We start from the raw sequence: 12,881 nt of genomic DNA on the forward strand, positions 1-12,881 counted from the left end.
CAACACCTTTCTTAGAAAATTTCAAGTCACATGACATGAAAGGTGAATGGTGAAAGGTGAAAAGAAATTAAGTATGAAGTTGACGGGAAGAAACTTGTTTAATGCCGGTGAAAGGTGATTAAAGAGGAACAGAGGAACAGTTGCACAGGAACAGTTGCAGGAACAAGAGGAACAGTTGCACACAGAATACGAGTTGAAACAAGCTGCATCTCTGATTTCAGCTTGTTCAGACGTCCAGGGGCGCTGTTTAAATGAAGCCACCCCACAAATGAGAGGTGCACCCCATACAAGAGTGGACGGGACGCTTGTACAAACTCATCATTGTCAGGGGGAAGAAAAGCCGCCACGCTAAGTACATATACGCGAGAAGCTGCCCTAAGCAAACACTATATCTATGGACACTGTACTGTGACATGTAGACGTGGCAATGCAAGTTTAGAGGTAATGCATTTTATGTTATGATGTAGTGTTAACCACCATCTTCCCCTTAAAAAATACTGGTTTATTTAGCAATTTATTCAGTTAGTTAGTTAAATGACTGGTTAGTTGGTTGGTTGGTTACTTCTTTTTACTTAACTTAATCAAATGTCTTCCCGTCTTTCCATCTCCACGTAGATGTGAGGCAAGTTTTTACAAAGCAACAGAACAAGCGAGGGTTCGGACTGACAGTTACGGTAGTCTGATCCCTCTGCTCATTGCTCCACGAAATAAAAGACTCTCCAGTAAGGGCAGAACAAAGGTAATTGGTTTATTTGACATAGAAGATTCATGACAAAGACAATGTATTTTCGGCACCGAAGTGTGTAATGAGAATATACCGTGAAGAGTAAGCAAAATTGAGAGAGAGAGAGAGAGAGAGAGAGAGAGAGAGAGAGAGAGAGAGAGAGAGAGAGAGAGAGAGAGAGAGAGAGAGAGAGAGAGAGAGAGAGAGAGAGAGAGAGAGAGAGAGAGAGAGAGAGAGAGAGAGTAATTTGAGATGATGTGCTGATGTAGCGTACACGCGTCTCTAATCTAAGACAAAGACGATGATTTCAGAAGTGATAAGGCACAGTGCCAATCTCTCGGGGTAGTGCAGCAAGCCAGGCACCCTCAGAAGGAAGAGAGTGAATTCATCATGAGACGTACAGATACTAATGCACAATTTTATGCTATATCGAACCCTTTACCGTGTGTGGCGTTGATACATGTGGGGTTCTAATATTAATGTTGAATGACAGAAAAATCTTTACATAGAAATAACTAAAAATTGGGATATTAGACTCTTAAAAAAAAAAAGTACAGTAAAGATGAATATGAAAAGGACAGTGAATGACACAAAATATTTACAAAAGAATTACTAGAAATAGAAATATTTGATTCTCAAAAGAAACGTAGAATAAAAATTATTATGAAAAGAAAAAGCAATATATTCGTCAAATCCTTGATGCAAACGCTATCAAATAAAATGTTTTTACACTTTCACCTTGAGAATCTGTCAAAGGAACAGCAAATAAGTCTGCGAGAAACGAGTGCAGGTTAGACATGCTAATTATTCACGAATGGGACATGAATAATAGAGAATAACAGTCTTTTTTCTGTGGAGATATCAAGCCACTAGGTGATGAAAAAACAAACACACGCATCTGAGTACCGGAGGGAGGAGGAGGGAGTGGAAACCCTGCTCTCCGTAGTGAAGTTTGATTGAACACGAAGAGACAGCCGACAAGTAAAGTTGTCAGATCGGCGCCCGAGACCAAAAGAGAAAGACAACTTCAAGAAGGTTAAGGTTTCCGTGGAAAGTGTGGCTGGCAGTAAGATGAGTCGTGATGGGGTGAGGGAGCGAACATGAGTTACTAATGGCAGGGTTTTCTCTGAACCGAAATCGAGGCTGTCAGCCAACGTACTGCCTGACGCAAGGTTATTGCAGACACAAGAATGTAATGCGCAAATTCAGGATCACTGGGCAGAAGAAACGCTCACCTCAAGGTCAATAGTGAAGCCGGTGACGATAACAAAAAAAATGGTAGGTAAACTCTAGAACTACGTGACTTATGTAACTCTCCCTTCCTATGAACAGTTTTTTTTTCAAGAGGGAAATCTCAAGACACTTCTAAAATTTTTGATAATCCTTTTGGTTGTCCTTTATCTCTAGGGACTGGCACCTCAGTGGGCTATTTTTTTTCTTTCGTAAATTTCTGTTGGCCCTGTCCAGTACCTCTCTTACATGAGAAAATAAGGGACGCAGCGAATAATGGGAATACTTTTGTCAACCAAAGTATTAAATAAAAGTTATTCATATTGCATTGCCCAGAACTTGGACATACTTTACTAGTATCCTTCACATTCACCAATCTGAAGATGTGAGAGTACCAACTGGTGAAGGGCGGGCAATGCGTCATCTTGCGAGAAAAAAAAAAATCAGAATTATTATCGTGACTTTAAACGTCCCTCCTAATTAACAGTTTCACATAATTACGTAGAAATTGTGACGGACACTGTGCTAAAAATAATGAGAGAGAGAGAGAGAGAGAGAGAGAGAGAGAGAGAGAGAGAGAGAGAGAGAGAGAGAGAGAGAGAGAGAGAGAGAGAGAGAGAGAGAGAAAGCAAAAATACATAACGGGAGTCCACATAATGAGCGCACCGGACCAGAACCCATCCAGTGTTTTCACGTGAAGATTTGTGTTTATCTCCTGACCCTTCATGACTCCGCTAATGTGCGCTGTTTCCACCGGCAACCAAATGGGAACCGATATCGTACGTAAACAATATGGACCTCTTTGACCAGTAAAGGAATTATATCACAGAAAACAATGAAGACTCCTCACCTCCGTTCGCGGCACCGTCTTAACAATACACTGAGAAGACAAGGTCGGTAACTTCCTTTGGTGTTAGGGAGAAGCCTTAGCTGGTAACATTCAGGATGCTTTGCCGTCCATAATACCCTGATCAGTACGTAAGTCGCCTGCGAACGCTTTGTTACAGCACGTCAGCATCGGCGTGTTCTTTACTGGGGTAGGGAGAACCTCAGCGAATGAATACGTTGTAGGGCATTATTCATTTTTTTTCTTTTTTTTTTTTTAGATGACTGTATCAACGTTACTGATTCATTCACATCGTTCATCCGAAACAGCGACTCCGAATAGAAACGAAACAAAAAGTTGAGAAAAATTAATACTAAAGTAAGCGTGTTGGACGAAAATTTTCAGTCACTAAACGTTCATTGATTTTGGCCAGCAATGAGTGATGCTGGCAGGTAAGAATTAGTAATTAGTTTCTTTTTCTAGGCTCCAGAATATGCCCTGAATTTCGAAACGTACTATAGTGTATGTAAATCAAGGAGCCTCCATTAAGTACCACACCAAATATAGTTCCATTAATATGTGTGATTTAAAGCAATTCTGCCCATATAATTTTGAGTTACGATCTCATATTATATCAGAGATCAATTTAATGTATATCACTAACTTCCCTTCATCATAACTACTGATCCCTGTGAAGCAAATCTAAAACGGACTGAATATACGCACTTAAAATTACATACGATATACATAAAGACGCACATACGTATTGCATTACATACGAATAATAAACTTCCCAAAATAATAGACAAAAAGATAGAAGGCAAGAGGTGCTGGACATTGTTTACACGTATAATTGTACAGTGATCCGTTAACTTCCTCTAAATGCCATGTTATTCCGGGGAAGATTATAAAGTAAGGGATTATCTAGACGAAAATTACACACAGTCCTCGAGTAAGTGCAGGCGACAAGGTGGTCATTAAGCGATTACAAGAAAGTTACGATTCTTTTTACCCAGAAAATAGGATGATCTTGTTTACAGGTTTCAGGGAGTATATATCAGGCCATTAATTTTGTGTTTCCAGTGAATATCTGTTTAATCTCAGGCACACACTCCTCAACACATGATATTCCTTGCATAGCTGAGTCCACGCCACCACCAACACTCACTGAAACACAAATTACTAACACAATAACACAATAACAAATACTTCACCACCATCACAGTCACAACACTCAGCCACTACTGCACACAACAGCAGTCACCCTCACCACCACATCAACTCCACACCACTTCACTCAACACCAACACAACACACGTAACAATCCCCACCATCACCACCACCACAAGTCAAGGCATTAAACCACTATTCCACCTCATAGCAGAGACTTCCTTTCCACTACATCCCCTCCCACCACACCACAACACACCACTGTTAACACTCAAACCAATCACCACCACTACCACCACAACATATGTCTCTGTTATCACCATGGCTATCCCACTGAAACCACTACATCACATCCACCACCACCACCACCACCACCTTTTACCACCATGACCACCAAACAGCAGGAACTCAACCGCACCACCATCACCACCACCACCACCACCACCACCAGTGCGCAAAGTTAAAACAAGCCTCAAAGCCCTCACGTAATTCACCATTTCTAGATGAGAATAAATGGCTTGTGAGCGCAGACATTACCTCAGCTTAGATTGCTCATAATTACATGTATCAAGGTTTTTCTTCTTCCACCTTTTTTTTTTCTTCCTCCTTCTTTCTCTCCTTCATTCAACCAGTTAAGTTTTTTTTTTTTTCATTATTTTTCTGTCTCTCAGCTTTCATGTATTTTGATAGTCATGTTTCATTCAACTTTTCCTGAGTAAATCACTAAATATTAGGTTTTTTTTTCTTCGTTCTGTTCCTTATGTTTCATTCAACTTTTCCTGAGTAAACCACTAAATATTAGGTTTCTTTTTCTTCGTTCTGTTCCTTATCTTTTTTTTTTCTTATTACTGTGATATAAGCCTCTTTCCTCTTTCCTTTCTTGCTTATTATTTCCTTTTCCACTTCCTTCTCCTCCTCCTCTTTCTCTTGCTCTTCTCCCTCTTCTTTATCCTCTCTCCTCCATCTCCTACTCTTCCTACTCTTACCCTTCTTCCTCTTCCTGGTCCTCCTCACCCTCCTCTCCGTCGCTTACCAATGTCGCTCCACACACAGAACAAAAACGAAACCTTCATTACCAGGACAGGTTGAGAGATCCCGTCGTCAACACTGCCTCCCACGCGCAATTAAGAAGTTGGCCAACTGTAAACTGGCTCTCAGTCCGCCGGTTCTGCGGGGAGGCGATATCACTCATTCCGTCCCCCCTCCACCACACACCCACACACACACACACACACACACACACACACACACACACACACTCTCTCTCTCTCTCTCTCTCTCTCTCTCTCTCTCTCTCTCTCTCTCTCTCTCTCTCTCTCTCTCTCTCTCTCTCTCTCTCTCTCTCTCTCCATCACCGCACGACTGCCACACTTTTTTCTAATATAAATACACTGGAAGCCGCCTCTGCCCGTCCAGCCAATCGGTGCCACTCTCAGTTCCGCGGTGCCGCGAGTCTCGAAACTTCACCTTTGATGGAAGTGGATGACATTTATACAGCAAAAGAAAAAAGAAAAAATTACTAAGCAAAAAGACATCCTCCCTCAGCATGGTTAAATAGTAAGAGCATACCTGATGGGTGCAGGTGAGACATAATATGAGAGAGAGAGAGAGAGAGAGAGAGAGAGAGAGAGAGAGAGAGAGAGAGAGAGAGAGAGAGAGAGAGAGAGAGAGAGAGAGAGAGAGAGAGAGAGAGAGTCCTTTATATAAACGCAATTCTTCTGTGTACAATTGAATTTAAAGATAACATCAACAATGAGATTATTAAAACTGTATATACATGGTTGGTTTCCTGAGTGAGCTTTCATTGAAAAGCTGAACATCCTGCAGCTGTTTGTCTGTCTGTCTGTCTGTCTGTCTGTCTCTCTCTCTCTCTCTCTCTCTCTCTCTCTCTCTCTCTCTCTCTCTCTCTCTCTCTCTCTCTCTCTCTCTCTCTCTCTCTCTCTGGTGAAGTAGGCAACAGAATGAGCATTGGTATCTTTTTTTTCTCTTCACAAAAAAATAAATAAAACAACGGCAAGGAAAATTAATACGATGTTTTCAGTCAATAACACACCAAGGCCACACTTTAGAGCTATGATTATATTGACTTTTTTTTTTTTGTAGCCTCGTTATTGACAGCTAATGTTTTTTTGTTTAAATCTGGCGACTTATGAATTAACTTCACTAAAAAGGAATCTGTTCACCCGAAGTGCTTCCAAATTCGAAATCCAGCGCTCGATAAACGCGATAGCTGCACACATATGACACCCTTTTGAACATCGGTGTTTAACTTGTCTTTGTTTTCACTGGATATATAGTAAAAAGGAGTAAAAGGTTACCTCAGAACTATTAACCCAATAGCGACCACATAAACACATCCATGCTCTTTTTCAACGAGACTGGAGGAATATCAACAAAAGATCAACGCCCACATTAATCCATTCTTTAACGCTACTAAATATTCCAAGGTAATCTGCTACAATCACTGTCAGTCCATCTCAACTTCACAGTCAAGAGAGAAAATAAGAGGTCAGCGCAACAGTTCAAGGAATCCTGCCTGGTGTAGGTCATTTGCAACACGAGAGAGAGAGAGAGAGAGAGAGAGAGAGGAGAGAGAGAGAGAGAGAGAGAGAGAGAGAGAGAGAGGAGAGAGAGGAGAGAAGAGGAGAGAGAGAGAGAGAGAGAGAGAGAGAGAGAGAGATGAACAAAAATAATCAAATAAGACAGCAGTATTAATTATAGGCATGAAATACACCTAAATGACAAAAAAAAAAACATTTAGATATAATTACGAACTAAAGAGAGGAGAGAAAATTACCAAAGAAAACCCACAAAGCAGCCAGGACACTGTGTACAATACGAGACACGACACAGATTTAAGTTGATAATTATCCGTCAGGCAGTTATCACACAGCGCACGACACTTTGTTCTTTCCCCTTTCTCTTGCGCAGCCTTGTACCCAATACCCCATCCACCCACCCACCCACACACACACACACACACACACATAAAGGGTACGATAAAGAAGTGAGAAAAACATATCACTAGACGGCGTTAATGACCGTTTCTTGCAAGGCGACGTTTTCACCAACTCACTCACTCACTGGTTCACTTGTTCCCTCTTTCACTCTCGCGGGCCTTTCAAACGCTTCGGTGTGACTCCCAAGGGACTCGCAAATTGACCCCTTCCTTCACCCACCCCGCCGCCCAACAAGACACACACACACACACACACACACACGGTAATTCCCTGCTATTTTCAGATCGTCCTTCACACCTCGCGAACAGATTTACACACAACACACGAGCACTTCGACCCAAGAGCCACTCACCGCAGGCATGCAAGGCCCGGCCGAAAACCACCCACGGAAATACAACCACAAATGAAAAAAAAAAAAAAAAAAAAAAGTACCTAGAGAAATATGAAATCCCAAGTCTTCCAACCAAGAATTTGAATCCACAATTCCTCCTCAGACGACAAGGCATTGGAACTACGTACACGTCGGCGTGATAAGCGTCGGCGGCAATTCACACGGACACCTTCATCAAGGGAACGTCTGAAAGCTCATGAAATTAAGATTTAGAGTCAATGTAAGTCGTAAGTCGCATGCCTGAAGTGTTCCCCAATCACCTGCCTCCTGCTCTGCCTGTCCCCTTCCGCCGCCGTGAGGGACGGGCCTTGGCAACATCAATATGGAATTCCGCCTGAGTTAAGGCCCACACGCCGGGGACCCCAAAAGAATATGGATTGGTGCTTGGGAATGGCCTAGGTTCCATTATGTGATGTGACGAGGAGTGTTTCTCGAAAGATTTGTGGCTGGCAGTGCCGGAGAAGGGAAAGCAGGGATGGATGGGGCCACGAGCAGAAGCAGAGCGGATTTTCAATACCCAACCGTTGGAGATTTACGAGAAGACACCATGATAAAGGGGTGAGAACGACTACCGTTTACCCGGAGAGGCCAACACGTGCCGAGTTTTCTTTTATACAGTTTTATGCAATGTAGTGTTTCCACGGCAGGTCAGGACAGATATATAGGTTCACGGCGTAATGCACAAGAATTTATTAATTTGAAATACAAGTAAAATAAAAATGTTAGTTTCAGTAGAAATAAATTAACTCACAAACTATATACAGTATAATCTTAAGGCTCTTATTTAGTTTAAAGGGATAAGCGGTGCGACCCCCACAGACAGGCAAGAATGACCGTCCGCGTACGGTAATGAGGCGTAAAATTAAGGCAGGCACAGCTCACTTATTTCTTGATTTATATGCACATTTTTAAGCACGTGATTAACCCATATGCAGAAGCAAGATTTTGCGTTCCTCTGTGGTGGCAGTGGTGGTGGTGGCGGTGGCTGGAGGGTCACATGGAAATCACATGAAGTCCTTCCATTGTGTTCAGGAGTGAGCTGCTCGATGACATACTGCGTGACCCTCCATCCTCTGTCTATCTTCGAATGCTATCACCAGCGGGGGAGACATGGAGGACATTTATCTTTTAGCGTAAATCAATAACCGAACTACTTTTTAAGGAATGCAGAGGCAGCGATCAATGAGAACGGGCCATGAACCAGAGCCATGAGCCAGAACCGCATCCTCTTGACTGAGAACCATGTCTGTCGTCAAAGCTGGAATACCAGAGTAAATACCGACGGTGCTATTCTTTTAAGACCCTCAGAGGAATACAAGGAATGATAAAACTCTCAGTGAACGTGTGAGCAAATATTATAAAAGGTCACACTGATCGATGCTATGAGGGAAAGGAGTAAGTTTAGTGGATTGACTTCACGAACGAAAATCAAACTCACCACCTGCAAGTCTGTGATAAAGCTTCATTGACTGTACCCTTTCCTCCGCCTCCCTCAGGAGCTTTTGGCGTAAGACATCGAGAGAGTTGCGACACACGGCATCATCCTCTCGTCGGTCCTAAATGAGTCCCAACCGCCGTATATCCTCGCGATGCTTTCTTTGACGCACGTGAGTAGGAGATAAAAAGAAGCGAAGACCAAGACGACGTGTGTTTTAATCTGATTACAAAGTGTGTGTGTGTGTGTGTGTGTGTGTGTGTGTGTGTGTGTGTGTGTGTGTGTGTGTGTGTGTGTGTGTGTGTCAGCCACTTCAATGTACGCATGCCTTATCTATACCTATCTACTTAAGATAGATGAGATGACTGTGCATAAGCGAGGTATTCTTATCATCCCAACACTTGTGCTATGAATTCGCACAAAGTTGAAGTCGTTTCATTTATCTTGATTCACATATAGCTATATTACCAAGAGAAGTTTAATTTGGATATGCTAGGAAATGTAATGTTTATCGTCAGTCTCCTTTTGAAAGTTTCAAGAAGGAAAATAAAACAGACAATCACTTGTCACAGAGTTTGCCTCTAAGGATGAAAGGCTAACAGCATTCAATGCAATGGACAGGAAAAGCATTAAGAGATGTAAAGTCTCGTACAGCCAAGGATACTAACCAGCCACCTTAAAGAAGAAGTCTATTCATTAGCATTTATAGTTCAACTTATTTATCTTTTCGTTTATTTACTTCTCTACTTATTCATACCTTTTTTTTTTTTTTATAAAGGATAACAATGGGCACAAAAATTAAAAGAAAGGCCGCTCAATTTGCTGCTCCAAAAATTTGATTTTATTTCCAATTCAATTGCCATTTACGTGTCTTTATACTCCTTTCGAAGTACTGTAGTCATAGCGGGGAGGAAACATAAAGCTCACACAGCCGGCGCAACATATGCCGTTCCCTAAAAGACTAAAGTGTAGTAAAATCAACAGTTTATATCATAAGTATAAGGAGATACAGAAACAGGAAGGCAATTCCAAAGTATACTAGTAAAAGGTATGACAGAGTGGACTGAATAGTGGTAAGAGTAAGTAGAAAGTCTTCTGCAACATGGCTACGGGCGGTGGGTTCATCCCCAACTCGGACCATTGCCTACTCGGACCACTGCAAACTCGGACTGGACCGCCACCAACTCGGACCACAAGATAATAACTCGGGCCACAATAGTGGACTAACTTGGACCAGATCTAGATACCAATAAATAGAGTTGGTTGAGATGACGGTCAGAGTTGCTATTTAGAGAATGATCCGAGTTGGAAATGGTTCAAGTTGGACATACCCCAAGCGGTGGAGGGGGAGGCATACACTTAACCAATTCAGAAAATCAATAAAGGAACACGCTGAATAGCAAACTAGCAGTAAGAAGGAAAGATTGATGCTCATAGATAGCCAGAAAAGCTTGACCCGCAGAGGTGCACACATGGAAGCAGTTATGGAGAATGATGGGCAAGACTCTATCAGGGATAAATCCCTCAAAGGATCAAGGCCAGAGAGGACATTGAAGACATCATATTCAAGTATTTCTACAATAGGCATAATATAGTCAGAGGGGGAGATGAGGGAGGAACAAGCCTTGAAGCATCAAGTGTGGATTCCTTGGATTCGTCAGAGAGAAGAGTTTAGTTTTAGAAATACAAGTAGTAGCAGTAACATTATCTACATGAAATAGACGCGAGAAAAGTGAAGAAAAATTGTTAGATATATTTTTGGCTAGATTTAATCAGTCATGAGGAAACGAAATGGTTGGATTTTGACACTTGTTGATGAAAGAAATTTTTGGCTAGACAGAAAATAGATTTCGTATAATTTCAGGCAGAAACATAAAAGTTGTGTGTTTCGGGAGTTGGAAGGTTGATATACCGTCTGCGAAAGCTGAAATGAACAAAGATTTTACGAGCTTTGAAATTAAAAAAAAAAAAAACAAATATGGAATATGTGATGCCTCCTGTGAAAGGAATGAAAAAAAATAATATACAGGATCATTTTTATGAGGCGGACAGAATAAGAGTGATGGTAAATAGATTTTGTACAGCGAGGCAGTGGGAGGCGGAGTGCATGCAACTACGTAGGTTAAATAATAAATAAATAAATAAATATAAAAAAAAAACACAAAACGGTGATACTATGACACACCCAATAATAATAATGGTGAAAAGAAACCCTTGCACACACACACACACACACACACACACACACACACACACACACACACACACACACACACACACACACACACACACACACACACACACAAGACAGATGATGATGGATAAATTAAAAGGCAGATCAATCCTGATAAAAGAAACAAATTAATACTACCTGAGGTATTAACGTAACAACTGCCTGGCCTCACGACTCGTACGTGACTTGCTACCTTCACTGCCTCCTCTTGCCCCTCCCCCTGATTGTATTCATGTTTCAACTAATACACCGTACGTAACTATAGTTCTTCACAGGGTCTACGTCTCACTGCTTGGAGCATTTCTAGCCCCATTTTACCCTGTCGGAAATTGATAAATTACTAGATTAGCAGCGCGGCTCTATTTCCTTTTTTTTTTTTTTTTCGGCCTCTAACCCCCTACAATGTTGGGGACCTGGTAGGAAAGCGGGGTTTTTGGGTGGGGAGAGCTAAAATAAAAAAAATAGGAAATAGAGCCGCGCTGCTAATCTAGTAATTTAACAAATGTTAGGTTAGGTTTGTTTTACCTTATGGCGGTGTCCAGGGAGGGCGAAGGCCACCGCTTAGGAGGTTACAAAATGTTAGGTTAGATTTGTTTGCCTTGTGGGGGGTCCAGGGGGAAGCGGAGCCATCCCGATTAGGTTATAAAATGTTAGATTTGGTTAGTTTACCTTATGGGGGGCTCCAGTAAGTTAGGGGGGTGGGATCGAAGGGGTAGTATTGGTTGAAACAGCAAATTTATCCTCCTCCCTATCACAAAAGGCTAAAGACGCATTCTACACCATAGAGCACTCACCTCATCACATTTAGTCCCCCCAGAAGCAAAAAAGTCGCTGAACAAGAGCACAGAGTTGTTAAGAACCATCTAAGCTCCTTGTGGTGATATATTCTTGATCCTGGCATGGTTTCGCAGCCTTCTTGCTGTTCTGCTCGTCTCTCCATCCTTCTACTTCATTTCTATTCTGCTGTATCCCAACGCTCTCTTGAGCCAGGAGAAATAAAGGTCAGAAACGTACAGAGCAGAAACCAGCAGGTGGATGGCAGACAGCTGGCAGGGTTTGCTCACCTGGCTGCTACCCTCACTGGCTTGAGTTGTGCACAGTGAGGATAAGTACCGAGGTGTGATGGCAGCACACGCCAATTGATGCACCGGTCCCCATAAACACACACCTTATATTGTAGTTCATCAGAAGACACCCATTGCACTTATGATCAAGCTCAAGTTATGGATCACATTTGGGGCATTCTTAACGGTTACATCATGTGGCGTAAGTAATAAACAACTCATAAACGAATTTTAAAACTTTATCACAACACTAAACACTTGTAAGATGGCGGTCGTGATTTTTTTTTACAGCAAAACACACACACACACACACACACACACACACACTTCCCGTGCCTCCCCTGTCCTTATGTCAACACTGACAGCCTCTCTAACGGTCACGCCGCACACCTCAGCGTTTCACGTAACTCCTCCAGTAGGCAAAGCATCACACGGATCATTTTGAATATCGAAGGCGACGATCCCGTCCAAGCAACGCACACCCTCGACCACAATCTGAAACAATGACGTGACAGCGGTGCCAGGCGACCACAACAGCACAGGAACCAACCTCACGTTCGCCGCTGCCCCTTCAGGTCTTTTGAAAGACTTTCTTATTTGTTGACCTCTTAACTGTTATCTGTTATTCACTGTCAAAAAATAGAAGCTATACATATATATAGATTTATTATTTATTTGCTTATTTTATTTTTTACGCATAGAGAAGACTTCTGGGTATGACATTTTCGTCACATTGTATGCTCATGTGTACGAGACGCGGCGAGAGTATAGGAACCACCCTCACGCGCGCCTGCATAACCTGGAGATCTTTCAAAAGTATGTGTTACTTGTTTCCGTTCAAGTAATTG

At 42.1% G+C, this 12,881-nt stretch overlaps 1 long non-coding RNA gene across 2 annotated transcripts in view; it reads right to left on the minus strand.

The window, feature by feature from the left end:
* LOC135101442 (uncharacterized) overlaps positions 1–12,552 on the minus strand; it is a 29,237-nt gene extending 16,685 nt beyond the window's left edge. For both annotated transcript variants that reach the window (XR_010269284.1, XR_010269281.1), the window contains exon 1: positions 11,764–12,552. This is a non-coding gene — a long non-coding RNA (uncharacterized LOC135101442). The remainder of the gene's footprint in view (positions 1–11,763) is intronic.
* Positions 12,553–12,881: the final 329 nt, after the last annotated feature.

The sequence above is a fragment of the Scylla paramamosain genome, chromosome 1 (genome assembly GCF_035594125.1).
Source record: "Scylla paramamosain isolate STU-SP2022 chromosome 1, ASM3559412v1, whole genome shotgun sequence".
In the NCBI taxonomy this organism is placed as follows: domain Eukaryota; kingdom Metazoa; phylum Arthropoda; class Malacostraca; order Decapoda; family Portunidae; genus Scylla; species Scylla paramamosain.